This window comes from Callorhinus ursinus, unplaced genomic scaffold, assembly GCF_003265705.2.
Source record: "Callorhinus ursinus isolate GAN/ISIS: 27379988/994484 unplaced genomic scaffold, GSC_fseal_2.0 scaffold516, whole genome shotgun sequence".
Lineage (NCBI taxonomy): Eukaryota > Metazoa > Chordata > Mammalia > Carnivora > Otariidae > Callorhinus > Callorhinus ursinus.
The window spans coordinates 1,029-20,731 of record NW_027397571.1 but is presented as its reverse complement, the minus strand read 5'-3'; the positions used below and the strand labels follow the sequence as shown (position 1 = coordinate 20,731).

Below are 19,703 nucleotides of genomic sequence, written 5' to 3'. Positions count from 1 at the left end.
AAAGTTCCTCCCTCATGCTACTGTACCCTAGGCCATCTGTCTTTGCAAACAGAACATAGGACCCTCTTGCCCTTGAAACATTTGCACACAGTGAACAGGTGAACAGGTATGAGACTGTAGCTTGTTGCAGCAACTGCCCAGACAAGAGCCCGGGAGTTTCTTTCTGGAAACAGCCATCTTTAATTCTCAAATGGCTAATCCAGCATTTAGGCTTGATCTGGGCCCTGACCAGAGTGGGCAGTTGACCTGAGGCTATCGAGATCTCTTTCTCAGGAATTCACAGATGGATTATGCCATTCTGGTTGAGGGCAGACTCTTGCCTGGCGTTGGCCATATGGACTGAGCATCAGAGGGCCATGCTACAAAACTTCAGACTGGGGTAATTCTTCCAATGGACTCAGACCCACAACCCTCCTTCTGAGTCAGCTCACCTCACAGAATTCTCCAGGGCCCACCTGCACTGATTTAATAAGCAGAGACTCTGAGTGTGTGATCCAAACCATACCTGGCCTGGCACCACAGATCGCCTTGTTCCAAATTCAAAAATCAAGATTTAGGAAACCACAATGACCCCTGACACATAAGCAATTCCACCCTGTTGGAGGGTGACAGAGGGAAGACAGATTTGCTGGTAGAGTGTTTTGATTGAGTCGTGGAGGGCAGGTAGGAAGAAGTCCAGAAATCAACCCCTCATAGATTAGATAGATAGGTACATAGATAGAGAGATAGAGAGATAGATAGAGAGATAGAGAGATGATAGATAGATAGATAGATAGATAGATAGATAGATAGATAGATATAGATATATTTTATATATCTATATTCATTTTTATATTTATTTATTTCATCTTTATTTTCTTGGGAGTTAAGGGCTCACTGGGTCTGTTTGGAGTAGGGTCAGATAAGGAGGCGGCGGTCTGTTCTGGGAGATCTGTCGTCTCCATTTCGTAATAACCCTTTCCATTAGAAAAGGTCTTCCCCTTCAAGATCTCTGTGAGTTGCTGTAGTCGCTTGGCAACATAAAGTACTTGGGGAGATTTAGTGATAGGTGGGGGAGCAGGTGAGGGTGGGGGTGGGGCTGGGGTTGGAGCCCGGGGTTTGGGTCGAGGTCAAGGTCGAGATGCAGGGGGACTGGGAGGAGGTCGAGGAGGGCATTGGAAGTACCAAGGAGTGTGAGCAGAAGGGTGGGGAGAGGGTTGTCTAGCCGGGATTGATTGAGAAGTCGGATGGGGAGGGGTGGGTGATTGAGCCATGTGCAAGGCATTAGAACCGATCTTGTAAGCAGTCCAGTTCAGATAGGGCCAGGTGGCCGTGTAGACTCCGGGGCGCTTATTTCGGGTGCAGGCTACCCCCCAGCTTGTGACTCCCACGACAATATAGGTGTTCGCCACGTTGTCTCTGCCCATGGGAGGCCTGCCCCTGTCCCCCTGCCCAGAAAGAAACAGAAGTCACTCTCTGTCTGAGCCACTTTTCCCCTGACCAGAAGGGCCATAGGCTCTGGAAGGACAATTTGTTCAATGACATGGCTTCTTGCTGCCATGAACACAAAAAGTATTGGTAAACTTTGAGTTGGTATCAAAAGCTTCAGGTGGATGTGAGAAGGGGATGGATTGTCACGGCTCTACTTGTAGTGAGGAGGGAAGATCAGCGACCCATGTGTCCACGAAAGAGGCTTTATGCATGCATGGGCATGTGTGTAAAAGTGGATTGGAAGGTTTTGTATTCCTGTGAGGAGTGTTAAGCATTCTCTTCCAGGGTGGTGTTCGGGTGGTATGATCTCTGTGTCACGGTGGGATAAAGCTCTCTGTGTGGTGACTATTTCTTGTAGGGGCCCCAGGTATCACCTCCCATTCTCACTGCTACAAGATGGGACCAGGGAAAGAGTCACTGAAGCAGGGCCCTGAAGGGAGTGGAGTTCAGGGATTCACAAAAGAGGTGTTGACAGGGAAAGGGGTGCCCAAATGCACGTTACCTGGCAGGTGTCGATCTTGCCTTCAGGGTACCCTGCACACATATTGGTTGAAAAAATGTGCCCGTTTTACCACCGGGTGGAGTTACAAAGTCGAGGACGATGAAGTTCACACGGGCCTCCTGCAGTATAGGTGCGATCCTGTAGGCTACAGGCAGGCGGCTAGGTGGTCAGCGATCACAGAAGACATGTTTTGGGAAAGTCCTGCCTCCTCCCTCCACGGAACCCCCATCATCCTGAAATGCTCTACTTCAACCTAAAATCCATGAAAGTCAAGCCCCTGGCCTCTCCTCAGACACTTGTGAAGGATGTGGGGTGTTGGAGGCTTATGCAGGTGAAGAGGAGGGGCAGTGCATCGAGGATGAGCAGATGTGGCTGCAGGAATGTGTGTTGATGCCAGATGATTATTCACAGCTACAGCCAGGATGTGTCACATCATTTACACCCAACAGTGACGCCCTGTGGTAAGTGCTGTTAATCACCTTGCCTCCAATCAAGAGCTTGGAGCACCACTTGCCCAAACAAGCTGGTAGGATGTGGTGTGGCTTGGATTCAGAGCAAGGTTTTGCTCTCTACACTCAAATCTAGGACACACATTTCATTTCCCCACAGTAAGGTTCTAAGCCACCTCATTGCTTTTTATCCCCCATTAAACCCCTCAGCTCAGTTCTGGACAGGATCTGCTAGAACTGGGCAGAAGAGTCCCTCCCCGCAAGCCTCCCATTCGTTTTGAAGTTACAGAGAAGGAGGTGCTGCAGGATGGCCTCCACACACACAGATCTGTCAGGGGCATGGGTGGTTGGAATAACCGGAAGGCAGGTCAGAACATCCTGTACAGCCCCAGAGGCTCCATCATGACCTTTGGGTTAAGAAAATCCCAGTCCAGGCTATGATTCCATCAGCCAACCTCACACGTGGCAATAGGGGCAGCTATCCCCTCTACATCAAGTGGCCTCCCCCCACCACAGCCGCAACCACAGCCCAGCCACAGCCTGGTGGGTTCGTCTGAAATTGCCTGCATCTGGGGGGAGAGGTGGCGGATCACACTTGGAACATGGTAGTGTAGGCCAAGTCGGAAGCCAGAACCAAGTGGAGCAAGGTGGGTGGAGCTTGTCACACAGCATTCAGACTGTGTGTTTTTGTGGCTTGGACTGCATCACCAGGCCCTTCAGGTGAACTATGCATACCACCCAAGCAGGGTTAGTTTTGTACTTGCACTGTCCCCAAGGCAGGGGTGACATGGAAATGACAACCACAACAACGTGGTCGCTTATGGTGACCTTTTAGATCTATGGAAGTGCCAGATGACCTGGAAGAGAACAGGATTTTCTCAAGCCCAATTCCTTGGCTTTAAATGCTAAAAAGTCCACAAGAATTTGAAATTCAATAGAAAAGGAGGACTACCCCAGAAGCATATGGGCTCAAGGAGGAGTTAGAAAAAGGAAGGTCTGCAAGAAAGTCACAGAAATTTGGAGGCTGGGGATTTCTTTAAGACTTGGCCTGAAGAGTGGGGGAGGGATTCACGAGAAGATGGTAGAAATCCCACTAATTTGAGGAGGATTCTAAAACAAAAGATGCCTTGGGTGATGTCCAGGGTGTAGCTGGGATCCTATACACCTTTTGAGAGATAGGACAGCAAAGGTGGTGGTAGGGGTGGAATTGTGGATGGGAACCCTGAGATCAGCCCCTTCAGTGACTCCAAGAACCCTGGGACACTGCACACATGTTTGGGTGGGTGGGCAGAGCAGGGTAGGCTGGGGGTGGGACAAGAAGAATGCTCTAGAGGCCTCAGCAGAGCCATGGACATCAATAGCCAGACAGACGTTGATACCGCAGGTCAGGGAGGGAAGAACCAGCAGACGCCAGTGAAAACAGCGGTGCCCGGTAGGAGAAGCAAACCAATCAGAGAAGGGGGGCAGCCTTGAGGGAGGGAAGAAGATTTATAGGAAGCATACTGAAACTACCAGGTTTTGTCACCAGAAAAGGCTGAGTTTTGAACCCTAAATGACTGAAGTGCCTTGAATTAGGAGCCCTCAGTTTTCCATTATCAAGGGACAGAAGAGCTTTCAGTCTCTCTTCTCATTCCCAATTTGACTGGGTAAAAAGTGCATGTGGTCACCCGTGGAAAGCTGAAAGGCCTAACCTAGTCATCAAACCCTTGCTGCCCACTGCCGGCCTGCCAAGAACTCTGTGCCCTCTCTCCAGAGAAAACGAAATCACTCGGATCGGAGGGTCAATTCTCGCATTGTGACCAGTGAGGGTGGGGATCAGAGGTTCACTGAGGTCTAGAGGGCTGGGCTCTGGATTCTCAGACTTCAGAGACCATGTGACATGTCCCTTCCACTCGCAGATGGGGAAATGGATGTCCAGAGAAGAGTGGATCTGGCCCACAACCACAAAACCCCATCTCGAGCTCTTCTCCAAGTACCGTTTCAGGGGACAAGCCCCCATTTCCAGAGGTAGCAACTGGAGTTCCAGGCTGCAGTTAGAGCCACAGCCCATACCCCATTCAAAAAATGCCCAGGTTCCCCTGCGGCTGCATGCACCCTTCTACCCGGCAACCACACGTGCTATCAGTAATGAGTTTGTGGACAGGGGACTCGGCTGCCATTTTCTCCCGCTCTAAAAGGCAACAGTGTCCCGCATTCTCGTGGACATCACCACTAGGTACCACATATGGGCCCTGCACTTCAGAGACCACTGGGGGAATGACTAGCAGTGCCCTTACCCCTGTGAGAGTACCCTCTCATACTCACCTTTATGTTTCAAGAATCCCGAGCCAGCCACCCAGCAGGCCTGGGGAATTCCAGGGGCGCCTGCCCTAAATTAGGGCATGCGGCCCATTCAGATGAATTACCCACAGGGAACGGGAGGGGTGATCTTCATGAGAGCGATGTCATTGTGCTCTAAACTGGGGATGTATTTCTCATGAATGATGATTTTCTCCACATATCTATCCTGTTGAGGCGGCTTCGCTGGCTTATAGTTCCCATACATAATTTCCTTTGCTCCAAAAATCAGTCTCCAGTCATATACTTTTCTGTGGGCACAGAGGCAAGTCAGGTCATCCTCAGAAAGGACGGGCTCTACAGAAACCTCTGGTGACCATGATCCTCAGAGCCCTCCCTCAGCAAGGGCCTGGGCCCACCCACACAGGGTCTGGTTGTCACAAGGCCCAGAGCCCCAGGGAGACTGCACACTGAGAGCCCCAGAGAATGTCCCTTTCTAGGAAGAGCCTTTCTGAAGACCTCCCTCCGTGCGCTCGAACACGTACCTTTTGGAGACGAAGCAGTGGGCATCAGTAAGCAGGCAATGGGAGTTCAGCAAGTTGCCTCCGCATGCATGGTACCTTCGGTTATTATGGGACATGAATACCTGGTGCCTGACCATCCACAGCCAGGCTCCGATTGTTACATCCTGCCCTCTAACGATATGGCCACTTCCCGGTGGTTTCTGCCTGAACCGTAACCCACAGGGGGCACTGCGGACAGACCAGGGGCATAGTTCAAACCAAGAAGAGGCACAGCCTGACCTCACACCTGCACGATGGGGGAATCAGGGTTGGGGACTGGGCAAAGTGGGGCAAATGGGAGTGTGGAGGGTCCGAGGGGTAGCTGCTGAGGAGAGGCGCTGTCAGGGCGGTGGGGAAGAAGGAAGCTGCAGGCTTCAGGAACTGGTTTTGAGGATTATGCGTTCTGGGGTCTTGTGGGTGTAGCCCCATGGCGAGGAAAGAAGGCGCCATAGGAAGCAGGACCGATGATAAGGGCCTTAGAAATATGGGAGATCCCGAGGCATAGGGGGAGCCTAGAGGTGGAGAGAGAGAGGTGTAATGGCTTGAGATCTTTAGAAATAATTTTGGGCGGGAGACTCAGAAAACAGCCACAGGGTTCTTGGGGCTGCAGTGTGGGGTTGGATGGTGGCAGGAGGAGGGAGAGTAGCCAAGGCAGGTCCAGTGATCCCGGTGGGGGAAACAGCGGGGGACCAGGGGTGGAAGTTCTGGTAACTGGGGAGAGGCCACAAGAGTTTGGGGGTACCTTGGGGGCTGTCAGAGTCTAAGGTGGAGGCGGGACCCTAGAAGAATGCCATGACAATACCCTAGGGTCTTTGGGGTCAGCCACAGGAGGGGCACCTCAGTATCTGTGGGAAGAAAGGGGTTTCTAAAAATTGGGACTTGATGTGAAAGAGGCAGTGAGGTCAGTCTCTAGGTGAAGGAAGAACACCAGCGTCTGTGCTACGGGAGGCTTAGGAGCCCAGGGGTGAGCCCTGGGGTCTCTCGGCTGATGAAGCTGGGAGCAAGAATGGTCTGAGTTGGGGATGTGGGTCACACCCATGAGACCCAAGGTATTACGAAGGCCCAAACTTGGCCTCCTTCCTAGCCCTGGACAGAGGGAGTCTGGGTGGTGCTTGCTATTCAGAAGACACGCTTTCCACTCCCCGGAGTTGTCCCTGACACTTATTGACACGTGGTGTTATCTTTGGCAACTAAAGACACTGCCAAGGCCAGCAGAATGGCAGTTGGCAGCATCTCTATCATGCCCCTGCTCAGCCTGCCCTGGAAGCCCAGTGCCCTCACAAAGATCTGTGGCCTCCTGACCAATCAGATTGGCTAGATACCCCTCCGCCCACCCAAATAGTCAGGCCAGGCAGGAGCCCTTTAGCTTAACTGCTTCAGGCTGAAATAAGATCCCAGCTTTTTGTACAGGCTCCTCTGCAAACCTCGGTTTATGGGGGCTCATGTGCAGCCCCCTCCCTCTGACCCAAGGCCAGAATCTTCATTCCCAGTTACCCTTTGAAGGTTCTGTATCATCTGAGGATCCAGTTTTGTGCAGTGTCAGAGTCTGCCCCTCATGCAAGCTGCAACCACAGTTCCTGTTCCAACTCCTGGGTTGAGGGGCAGTTCTGTCTCTCTGTGTCAAGATGATGCAGCATGTCAATGGTCACAGGGTGTTGGGCTCACCAGATTAATCGATCCTTAACACTGTGTAGGGCAAATTGGCTTTCCCTCATCCAAGTACATACTATCAGCACACATTTCAAACAGCCACTTTGAATTTCTCTAATTTAGGACTACAAAGCCCATTTTTCTATTCACTGCTAAGTATCACAGGGTCTGGTGTTTCCTACCTGAGTGTCTCCAGGTCTCCTCTCTGGAACCTACATGCAGGAAGATGTGTCTCCTATACATGAGGTTCAGGAATTCTTACCACAAACACCTGAATATCCTGAGGTTTCATTTTTTTCTGAATGTCTGGAGACGGCATGTCACCGACAGGAGGAGGACAAATGCTCACCTCACATACCTACATGTTAAGAACTTTCACCTTCCTGTAGGAGTATGAGGAGGTCACACTTCTACCTGCATGAAAGGCAGTGTTCCCTCCTCTCCCTGAGTGTAAGCTCTCCACCAGACAATCTGAGCATCAAGAGGTTGTCCCTTGTCTGCCTGCATGTCAGGACACCGCATAGCTTCTTCCTGAGTGTTCTGAGTTTTCAGATTGTCAAATGAGCTTTATTCTCCTACTAATTTTCTAACTGAGTGTCACGCTTTCTCAGCTCACATATCTTTTAGGAGGTCACATGCCCTTAAACTGAATATCCAATAGGTCATATATATCTTTACTGGAGTATCAGGAGCCATCATCTCCTAATCCTAACCCTAAGCCTAACCCTAAGCCTAACCCTAACCCTAACCCTAACCCTATACCTAAACCTCACCCTCACCCTAACCCTAAACCTAAGCCGTCACCCTCACCCTCACCTTAACCCTAACCCTGACCATAACCCAGGGCTGGTCCCCAGAGAATCAAGAAGGCCAGCGCTCCAGAGCCCGTGGTAGCCCAGCCAGAGACACCCTGAGCCGAGAGCGAGCCCTCCCCTGCCTGCCCAGCCACGCACTTGCCCCTGAGCTTCACGATCGTCTGTTCTTGACCCTGAAGGTGAGCTGGTTGACTAGGAGGGGAGTCCAGCTGGTGGGACAGGCTGTAGATACAGGACAGAGTGACAACATGTGAACTAGCAGGAGCCACACTCTAGTCTCCCTCATGGAGCCTGCTCGGGATCAGGAGTCTGGGTGCCCTAGGGGCCAACACACAGCAGGGTCTGTGCTGACCAGGCAGCCGTGGACCCTGGGGAGAGTCCAATCTGCCCTCTCCCCACTCCTGCCTGGCCTCACCTTTCCTCACTCTGGGACTGTAGGACCAGCAACCAGGCCCTATTGAGCTGGGTCAGCTCCAGCTTGTAAAGATTTCCCAGCCCCTGTAGCAGCTGGATTTCCTGGGGCCAGAGGGAGGACTGGCTGTGGACATGGACTGCACTGGGGCGGATACAGGGCCTTGTAGCGGGTGAAGGATGGGGCAGGGGCTGAGTCCTGGGGTCCCTGTTCATGTCTACAAAGGGTTGAAATCCCTGAATGCCCACGGGGTCCCACATTATATTAACTGCCACCTGCACATGGGAATCCTGCTGGTGGGCCCCTCCACCCCAGCCTCCTTCCCGCCCAGATGACTCCAGGCAGGGCTGCAGCCAAGGACAGGCTGGAAGTCTGTCCCAGGTCCTGCCAGGAAGACAAGGCAAAAGGAGGAGAGGAGATGGGGAAGGGGAGGATTGATCTTCTTCCTGTCCTCTGTCGTCCTCCACTGATGCATCCAGGTCCTCTGGCCCAGCCCAGAACTTAGCTGGTCCCTGAGAGGCAGTTTGCATTCCAGCTGAATGGAATGCATTCCAGCTGGGTGGGGGATATTAAAAGTCCTGTGCGTCCCCAGATATCCTACCCACCTGGCCTTGCATGCTAAGGCCTGCCGCACAGGGTGACCGTGGTTTTGGGGCCAAGTGGATTTGGGGCCACAGAGCAGTTGGCAGGGGTGAGGGAACATGGGGCATCCATCAGGTGCAGAGCCATGGGTCTCCTGTACATCTCCCGCTGGGCTGGGTCACTGTACAGGTGCTCTGTGCAGGTCCCCTTTGCACACCTTGCCATGACACACTTGGTTGGCACTCTCGGTAAGGAGGCTTGTATGCCTGGTGCACTTGTCCCCCTCCTACCCCTAGAGAAGCAGCCACGTTCAAGCGTTTCTATGTCCAACCACCAGGGACAGATGGGAACATGGTTCAGGTGAGGCAGGGACGGGTGCAAGACAAACGAGGGGTGCAGAGCCCAAGGAGCAGGGCTATTCTCCAGTCCTAAGCCAGCCCCAACCCTCCAATGAGTTTCATTTGCGGGTGAGAGCCGCTCAGATTCCCGGGGATAGCTTCCCACCCCGTCCCATTGGGGGACATGACCTTGGCAACTCAATGCACGTAGAGGCATGCACACCTGCACACCCGCCCCCACACACACACCACTCTGACTGCTCAGCTTGGGGTCAGAAGGGGGGACACCCAGGGGGCGAGGTGGAGGAAACGGGGGAAAGAAGAAAGAGGTTGGAGAGAGCTGGGCCATAGGGCAGGGCATCAGCACTCCTGGCAAGACCTAGATCGAGAGCATGGGGAGGGGAGACAGGCCAGGCTGATGGTCAGGGGTCCCCAAGGGGCCCAGGGGCTTGCCAGGGAACTGGGAGAAGACAGGATCTGGGTTCGGGTGTCCACCACCACCTTGGGCACTTGGGAGTAGGAAGAGATACCCACCCCGAAGTCCAGAGGGGTATAGCCCAAAAGGCCTCAGCTTACTCTTCTGTCACGTGGGCTGCAGAGATGCAGTGTCCCAAGGGTCCCACAGGCTTGTAGAAGAGCCTGTTGGCCTTGGATCTCAGTCCCTGACCCACTCTGCTCCCATTCCTGGGAAAAAGCTTTCTACCCCCTCGAGGTCCTTCTCAGCAGAGGACAGACTTGGGGCTTGGGGTCCTGAGGAGCTGGGTACGCAGAACGTGGCAGAGCACTGGACCACCAGTCTGGAAACCAAGGTCAATGCCCTCCTTGTTGCAGCCTCAGGGTCCCCATTTGGATGAGTATCCAGAATCACTCCTCTGGTAGGGTGAGGAGACCTTAGGAAGGAATGGAGCACTGGGACCGGGGAGGAAACGGGGACAATGGAGGCTTCTGCGGTTTCTCTCATCGCCCATGGAACCCAGAGGTCCTGCTTCTGTGAGAGACACAGACACAGAGGCAGAGAAGGAGACAGAGAATGAACACAGGACAGAGGGAACCAGGAGACGTCATAGACTTTCCTCCACCAGCTTGGAAATAACATCCCGGCATTTTGTGACATTCCTTTCTTGAGAGCGCCATCACAAAGGCCATCCACCCTGGAGGGGAGGGGATTCCACAGGGATGTGTGACCAGGATTCAGGGGTGCCAGGGGCCACTGTGGGGACTGTCCAGCACACGGGCACAGACGAGGCCCTGGGACCTGAGCCTAACCCTAATGGGAAACTCTGGAAGTCTGTTTTGTGAGAGGACAAGTCAGAATCAGGTCATTCCTACCTTCCCACGGGGGCTGGGACACAAGCAGGAGGAGGTGGCTTTGCCTGGTCCCCAGAGCAGACCCAAGCCCCTCTGAGCTGTGTTCCATGCCAAGGCCAGTTCCTGGCTCATTCTTGCATTTTCAAGTATGCACCAGCCTCCTGTGAAGGCAGGTATGGAACATGTATAGAGGTCCTACCCCCAATGGTTTAACTAGAAGTAGAATCCAGGATACACAGATGTGCACATGGGGAGCCTGGGGAGGCCCTGAGAGGCACAGGATCTGTCCAGGGTCACAGCTCTGGGCACACACAGGAACCAGGTCTGAACCCAGCTTTGTGCCATCACAGCAGAGACACCAGCTGCTCCCAGGCCTCCCGGAGCCCGTGGGTGGGCTCTGTGGGTGTCACTGAGTGGATGGGTCATGGGGGGAGGATGAGCATTGAGCAGCCGGGTGAGGGGGGCACTCGTGGGGCTCTTGTGTGAGGAGGAATTTGGGTAAGTGGAACCCAGGCAGTGTTGACTTCAATTCCCTGACAACAGAGCCCAACAGAATTTGGAACCCTGATAACCAGGCACCCACATTCCACAGACAGCCCCCTGCCCAGCTCATTTCGTTGGAGATCTTCAAACCAAGATGTCCGCATGTTGCTTTCCGAGGTCCGGAGGCTGAAGGCGGAAGAAATTGCGCCCTGCAGACGCTGTCCCCCGCTGGGGATTTCATGTCAGGGCTCCCCATCGCCTCTGGCCATTTGGCTGGAAGGACAGAAAGGTGACACCATGAGGCCCAGAGACCGCCACCCAGCCCCACGCACTCTGATGACCTGTGTAGCCCCGGGTGCCCTCCCTGTGTGTGTGTTTATGTGTGTGTGTGTGTGTGTTGTGTGTGTGTTTCTGTGTGTGTGCGTGTGTGTGTCTGTGTGTGAGTGTGTGGGTACACGTGTGTGGACGGCGTGTTTGTCTGTGTGTGTGTGCATGTGTGTGTATGTGTGTGTAAAGAGTGGTCATGCAGGGTGGGGCCATCCCGAGCAGGAGTAGGCTGATGAGGGGTCAGATAACCAGGGGGCAGGTCACGTTCAAGGTCAAGGCTGGCTGTGTGGGATGGGGTGTGCGGGTGTTGCCCCTTCTGCCAGAGTTTTATCCTGATAGCCATGCATGGATGGGTCACTGCATCCCTGATTCAGGACTGTGCACGCACAGGGCTCTGTTGATTTGGGAGAAGCAGGGGGACTCAGCAGGAGGACAGTTCCTATGGCCGGGCAGGGCTGTGATGCCGCGGGGTCGGCTACTGGTCCCTCTTTTTGCAGAAGGCCACGGAGGACATGGAGAGGAGGCTGGTGGTCACGCCCTACATCTCCTCAACAGAGGGGCTGACCACATAGGGTTCCCCAGAAGCAGATGCTGTGGATTGTAGGGGAACACCTCTTACACCACCCAGACCACTGAGCGGTAGAACACTGTCTCAGGTGGTTGTCCACCGGACAGTGGTCCAGGAGCCGGAACACATGGAGGCCGAGGCTGAGGGTGAGAAGCCTGGGGCTGGGTGTTTGTGGTGTGTGGGGACGGGTCGGTACTGGCCCCACAGGGAGGAGCCCCCAGAGGCTGGTGTGGGGCCAGGAGCAAAGACTGGGCACAGAGCACACAGCGGTGGACTGCAGTTGGGGAGACGTCCCAGTGAGGGTTCCATCCCGGCTATGGCTTCTCTGGGAGGCCCTGGGCTGGGCTCTGTCTCTGCAAAGGCCCACAGAGAGGAGGCATGTGGGTGAGCTTTTCTCCTCTCACAGCTGCTCCAACACCTGAGGAGCTAGAGCCGGATCTGGAGGGAGGGCTTATGCTTGCAGTGACTTCAAAAGGAGTCCAGGAGCCTGCAGGTGACTCGGCACCTGACCAAGGAGAGCTTGGCGCTGTCCAGGAAGAACTGGCACCTGCTCCTGCGCTAGGCCCTGCCCCTGCTCCTGCTATAGATCCCGCCACTCCCCCTTCCCACACCCCAGCACCTGCCCCTGTCAGGACCCAGATCCTGACCCTGCTCCTGCCCCTTCACTTACCCCTGCCTCTGCCCTGCCTAGCCCCTGCCCCTGCCTGTGCTCTTGCTCCTGCACCTGCCCTGTTCCTGCTCCTGCCCCTGCCAGAGACACTATCCCTGACCCACATCCTACCCTTGTTCCTGCCCCTGTCCGTACTCCTGCCAGAGCCGCTGCCCCTTCCCCTGCCCCTGCCAGGGGTCCCGTTCCTGCCCCTGCCCCTGTTCCTGCTCCTGACCCTGCCAGAGCCACTGTCCCTGACCCAGATCCTACCGTTGCTTCTGCCCCTGTCCATACTCCTGCCAGAGCTGCTGCCCCTTCCCCTGCCCCTGCCAGTGGTCCCGTTCCTGCCCCTGACCCAGATCCTGTCCCTGTTCCTGCCCTTGATCCTGCATCTGCCGCTACTGCTGACCCTGTCTCTCCCCTTGCCCCTGGCACTGCCCCTGCTCTTAGCTCTGTCCCTGTCCCTGTCGCTGCCCCAATCCTGAGCCCTGGCCCTACTCCTGCTCCTGCAAGGCTCCCACAACCACATCCACAGCCCATAGCCCTGCAGGGAGAGCTACTAATACAATTACCCTTAGTTCCATCGCCGGAAACCGAGACCCTGCCCGATTGTTTCATCCCCTCCCCCTGTGTTCTTTCTCTCTGGTACATATTAACTGGTATTTTATCCTTCCTTGTTCTATATACTGTTTATTATTTGTTTTAAATGAAATTACTTGTTTTCAATTGAACACGTCATGAGCATTAAGGTACATGCCCAACGCTGTGCCACCACACCCCAGAACATTGCCGCAGAATATCTCATTCCCCAAAGGAGTCCCCGAAACAGAAGCCCTCTCTGCCCTTTTCTCCCCCAGCCCAGAACCCAGCAACACCTAAGATTCAATCTATCTCTGTTCCTTTACTGATTCCTGATGTTTCTGTAATTGTAATCACACAAGAGGGGCCTTTGTGTCTGCCCCCCTATTTTCAAAGGGGACTCCTTTTCTTCTGTGTTTATTTGTCATAAAATTTCCCTTATTTGATATTGAAATCCCTGATGGATTACACATCAGATATAATCAAACAGGCCACTTTAGGAATTGTGGGTGCAATCTCAGGGCAGAGACCCGTGGACCTGCTGGGACACCACAGCCTGACCCCAGACAGGACAGTGCTGGTTCCTCCTGAGACCCACACAGGAAACCAGGGAAATGCAGAAAGCTGGAAGACACACCACAAAGGGCAAAAGCATTGCTCACAATGCAAGGTGAGAGAAAGGTTTCACCTGACTCTCGTCCAAACCACGCTCCTAGTCACTGGGTTCCATAGGGACGGAGACCAAACACAAGCAAGTCCAAGGCGGAAGGCTAGGCACAAAGGGAATATGTGTCAGAGATGTTGGAGCTCCTGGGGAAGGACTCCAGCTAAGGAAACTCTTTGGAGGCAACGCTGGTCACCCTCAGAATGGCAGGTGTCTTGTCTGGGGACCAGCAGCCCTGGGGAGAACGTGAGGAAGTAGAGGTCCCCTGGAGAGAAGGGTGACACGCATCCCTGTCTGGGAGAACAGGGAGCCCCACCCATCCCAGGCCACAGGGGCATCCATCCTCAGCCTCGGACTCAGCCCCAGAAACTCTGGCTCGATTTTTCACACATGTATTGTCAGGAGTGTTCATCACAGCGGTGCTGGAGCGAGCAGGAAATGGAACAACACTAATGCCCAAGGAGATGGGTGGGATCCACGGTCCCAGTTCTCATGATAGAATGCCCTACAGATACAGTCCCGGTCTCATCAAGGGCACAGGATCTGGGAAGCCCCTGCTAAGACCCACCCCTCTTGCCACGCTGCCCCTGGGAACATTGAAAATTGTTTGAGGAGGAGAGGGAGAGAATCCAGGATGACAGCGGGTCCAAGGAGAAGGAAGGTCAGCACTGGGAGGACAGATGGACGTGCCCTGAGCCACCATCCAGGGCCCGGACAGTGATGCCCTCGGACCTCACCCCAAATAAGGAATCCTGATTTATGGACCCAGCTTCTGTGGATTTACTCCCTCCCTCATTCATTCTATCCCTCATTCATTCCCTACCCCCAATCCTCCCTCCCCTTCCCTCCCTCCCTCCTTCAACCCTCCCTTCTTCCTCCCTCATTCAGCAGATGATCTGGGGTGCCAGCTGTGTACTGAGCACTGCAGCTTCATCAGTGAGCACCCCCCAACCCACATGGTCATGTCCACTGTGGGAGGTAACGGGGGCAGTCCTCAGAGTTAGCAGTGGTGATAAGGACCAGGAATCAGCTCCTGAAAACAGAGGCCAGTTGCACAACACAAAGAATGGAAGACCCATGCTTAGCATTTCCTCTAGAAAAATCTATTCCTAAAAAGTGATGAAAAGTAAGTATATCCTAGACTTCATGCAATGTGAGTTCTACTGGCAGGTACCTACTGATTCCTAGAATCAACAAAGAGTAAATCATCCAGTATCGACTGGATTGTTGTGACCCAACTTTCGGACCAAATGACAGCGTTTCAGCCAACATCTCCAGGGCCTCTGAGTTTCCCCAAGGGTATCTGCGATTCTCTGATCCTTCCATCAACCTCCTTGGGAAGCTCTGTCCTGTCATTTTCCTTGTCTCCTGCCTCTTCTGGGACCTTTCCAAGACCTACCGCCAGGGCCACCCCCTCCAGGACTCCCTGTGTTCCCTGGCCTGATACCCACATCCCACGCTGGGTCCTGTGAGCCCGGTGATTTTGCAAGGACTGTGTGCTCCTTCTGGGGTCAATAGCCATCTCCCTTGCAGTGGTCTGCCTCTTCCTGTGCTGGGTCTCCTCTGAGCAGTCTGTGATGCCAGAATGTGCCCATGTCACGGGCACGGAAGTGAGAGTCCAGGAGGTCCAGACGACCTGCTCTCAGTCCCAGCGTGTGGATCCTGGGTCAAGGATGGTCCGCGAACAGAGGAAGACTTGGGCCAAGGGAGACTGAGGGAGGATGTGGCACAGTGAGCCTGCAGGAGGAGAGGGAGCACTGTGGGGACCTGGTGCACAGGTCTGCTGGGAGACCACATCTCACCCACAGCAGCTCTGTCCCAAGGGCTGGTGGTTGTCAGGGTAGCCATACTCCGGGGTGCAGGGTGAGAGTGACTGACAGGAGAGGAGCTGCACCTGATGCAAGAGAGAAACCTCAGGCACAGAGGAGTGGGCAGGTGTTCCCTCAACAGCTAGAGGAAATCGGGGTAGCCACCCTCCCAGGATGCAGAATGGCAATGGATGGCAAGAGAGGAGGCACCTGGTGCAGGAGAGAGCCCTCAGGCAGAGAGGAGGGGGCAGGCTCTCCACCAGCAGCAGATGAACTGGGGCAGGCTGAGGGGGCCTCCGTGGACAGAGGGGCCTGCAGCTGGGGTCTCCACACTGAACCCCTCCTCAGGCTCAACACAAGCTTGTCTGGATGGCCTTGTCCCCGAAATACAAAGTCTGGCCCTGGACCCTCCTCAAGCCCCGACTCCCAATCCTTTGACCTCCACTCAAGTGACAAGAAATGGCCAATAGTTGAGGTGGGGTTGAGTGCACAGGGACATTTGCTTTTCTGGCCCACGCTGTAACATGGTTGTTACATGTTACATGTCACATGTCATGCTGTCCCTGGCTGCAGCCCTGGCTGGAGTCAGAGGGGCGGGAAGGAGGCTGGGGTGGAGGGGCCCACCAACAGGATTCCAATGTGCAGGGGGCCATTACCATAATGAGCGACCCCGTGGGCATTCAGGGATTTCAGCCCATTGTAGACATGAGCAGTGACCCCAGGACTCGGCCCCTGCCCCATCCTTCACCCTCTACAAGGCCCTGCATTTTCCCCAGCTCAGTCCTTGTCCACAGCCAGTTCTCCCTCTGGCCCGAGGAAATGCCGCTACTCCAGGGGCTGTGAAATCTTTACAAGCTGGAGCTGAACCAGCCCAATGGGGCCTGGTTCCTGCTCCTGCAGCTCCACAGTGAGGAAAGGTGAGAACAGGCAGGAGTGGCGAGAGGGCAGAGTTGACTCTTCCTAGGGTCCATGGCTGCCTGGTCAGCACAGACCCTGCGGTGTGCTGGCCTCTAGGCACACAGACTCCTGCTCCAGAGCAGGCTCCGTGAGGGAGACTAGAGTGTGGGTCCTGCTAGCTCACATGGTGTCACTCTGTCCTGTATCTACAGCCTGTCCCACCAGCTGGACTCCCCTCCTAGGTGGCCAGCTCACCTTCATGGTCAAGAATAGGCCATCGTGATGCTCAGGGGCAAGTGTGTGGCGGGGCAGGCAGGGGAAGGCTCGCTCTGGGCTCAGGGAGTCTCTGACTGGGCTAGCGTGGGCTCTGGATGGCTGGCCTTCCAGGTTTTCTTCTGATCAGCACTGGGTTAGGGTAAGGGTTAGGGATAGGGTGAGGGTGAGGGTTAGGGCTAGGGCTAGGGTTAGGGTGAGGTTTAGTGTTATGGTTAGGTTTAGGGTATAGGGTTAGGTTTAGGGTTAGGATTAGGGTTAGGTTTAGGAGATGATGGCTCCTGATACTCCAGTAAAGATATATAAGACCTACTGGACATTGAGTTGAAGGGCATGTCATCTCCCGAATGTTATGTGAACTGAGAAAGTTTGACATTCAGTTAGAAAGTTAGTAGGAGAATAAAGCTCATTTGACAATCTGAAAACTCATAACACTCAGGAAGAAACTATGAGGTGTCCTGACACACCGGCAGGCAAAGGACAACCTCTTGATGCTCAGATTGTCTGGTGGAGAACTTACACTCAGGGAGAGGACGGAACACTGCCTTTCATGCAGGTGGAGGTGTGACCTCCTCACACTCTTACAGTAGGGTGAAACTTCTTCAAATGCAGGTATGTGAGGTGAGCATTTGTCATCCTGCCGTCGGTGAGATGTCGTCTCTTGACAATCAGAAAAAATGAAACCTCAGGATATTCAGGTGATTGTGGTGAGAATTCCTGACCCTCAGGTTTAGGAGACACCTCTTCCTGCATGTGGGTCCCAGAGAGGAGACCTGGAGACACTCAGGTAGGAAACACCAGACCCTGTGATACTCAGCAGTGAATAGAAAGGTGGGCTTTGTAGTCCTAAATTAGAGAAATTCAAAGTGGCTCTTTGAAAAGTGTGCTGATAATATGTACTTGGAAGAGGGAAAGCCAATTTGCCCTACACAGTGTTAAGGATCGATTAATCTGGTGAGCCCAACACCCTGAGACCATTGACGTGCTGCATCATCTTGACAGAGAGGGACAGAACTGCCCTTCAACCCAGGATTTGGAACAGGACCTGTGGTTGCAACCTGCATGAGTGGCATACCCTGACACTGCACAAAACTGGATCCTCAGATGACACGGAACATTTGAAGGGTAAGTGCGAATGAAGATCCTGGCATTGGGACAGAGGGAGGGGGCTGCACTGAGCCCCCATCACCCGAGGGGTGCAGAGGAGCCTGTAGAGAAAGCTGGGATCTTGTTTCAGCCTGAACCATTTAAGATAAAGGGCTCCTGTCTGGCGGGACTATAGGGGTGGGGGGAGGATGGATGTAGCCATGCTGATTGGTCAGGAGGCCACAGAGCTTTGCGAAGTCACTGGGCTTCCAGGCCTGGCTGGGGCAGGTATAAGATAGAGATGCTGCGAACTGCCATTCTGCTGGACTTGGCAGTGTGTGTGGTTGCTAAAAATAATACCACGTGTGAATAAGAGTCAGGGACACCTCCGGGGAGTGGAAAGAGTGTCTTCTGAATAGCAAGCACCACCCAGACTCCCTCTGCCCAGGGCTAGGAAGGAGGCCAAGCTTGGGCCTTAGTAGTCCCCTGGGTCTCACGGGTGTGACCCACATCCCCAACTCAGACCGTCCTTGCTCCCAGCTTCATCAGCTGAAAGACCCCAGGGCTGATCCCTGGGTTCCTATGCCTCCCATAGCCCAGACGCTGGGGTCCTTACCTCACCTAGAGACTGACCACACTGCCTCTTGCACATCAAGTACCAAATTTTAGAAACCCCTTTCTTCCCACAGATACTGAGGTGCCCCACCTGTGGCTGACCCCAAAGACCCCAGGAGGGTCCCACCTCCACCTTGGACTCTGACAACCCCCAAGGTACCCCCAAACTCTTGTGGCCTCTCCCCAGTTACCAGAACTTCCACCCCTGGTCCCCCGCTGCTTCCCACACCGGGATCACTGGACCTGCCTTGGCTACTCTCCCTCCCCCTGCCACCATCCAACCCCACACTGCAGCACCAAGATGCCTGTGGCTGTTTTCTGAGTCTCCCGCCCAAAATTGTCTCTAAAGACTTCAAGCCATTACACCTCTCTCTCTCCAGCTCTAACCTCCCCTTCTGTCTCGGGATCTCCCATAATTCGAGGGCCCTTAACATCGGTCCTGTTTCCTATGTCGCCTTCGGGCTACACCCACAAGACCCCAGAACACATACTCCTCACAACTAGGTCCTGAAGCCTGTAGATTCCTGCTCCCCTACTGCCCTGACAGCGCCTCTCCTCAGCAGCTGCCCCTCGGACCCTCCACACTCCTGGTGTCCCACTTTGCCCAGCCCTCTAACCCTGATTCCACCATCGGCCAGGCACGAGGACAGGCTGTGCCTCTTCTTGGTTTGAACTGTGCCCCTGGTCTCTCCCCAGAGCCCCCTTTTGGTTACGGTTCAGGCAGAAACCACCGGGAAGTGCCGTATCATCGGAGGGCAGGATGCAACAATCGGGGACTGTCCCTGGTTGGTCAGCCTCCAGGTAATCATGTCCCATAATAACCGAAGGTATCATGTGTGCGGAGGCCCCTTGCTGAATACCCCTTGGCTGCCTAATGATGCCCACTGCTTAGTCTCCAAAAATTACGTGTGGGAGCACGTGGAGAGAGGTCTTCAGAAAGGCTCCTCCAAGAAAGGGACATTCTCCAGGGCCCTCTGTGCGCAGTCTCCCTGGAGCTCTGGGCCTTGTCGCAAGCAGACCATGAGTGGGTTGGCCCAGGCCCTTGCTGAGGGAGGGCTCTGAGGATCATGGTCACCAGAGGTTTCTGTCGAGCCCGTCCATTCTGAGGATGACCTTGCTTGCCTCTGTGCCCACAGAAAAGTATATGACTGGAGACTGATTTTTGGAACAAGGGAAATTATGTATGGGAACGATAAGCCAGCGAAGCGGCCTCAACAGGAGAGATATGTCGAGAAAATCAACATTCATGAGAAATACATCCCCAGTTTAGAGCACAATGACATCCCTCTCATGAAGATCACCCCTCCCGTTCTCTGTGCACAATTCTTCGGAAGGGGCTGCCTGCCCCAATTTAGGGCGGGCCCCCCTGGAGTTCCCAAGGCCTGCTG

General features: G+C 54.3%; 1 pseudogene; it reads right to left on the bottom strand.

The window, feature by feature from the left end:
- Positions 1-877: 877 nt before the first annotated feature.
- LOC112817807 (acrosin-like) lies at positions 878-6,503 on the bottom strand (annotated as a pseudogene).
- Between the last annotated feature and the right edge of the window lie 13,200 nt (positions 6,504-19,703).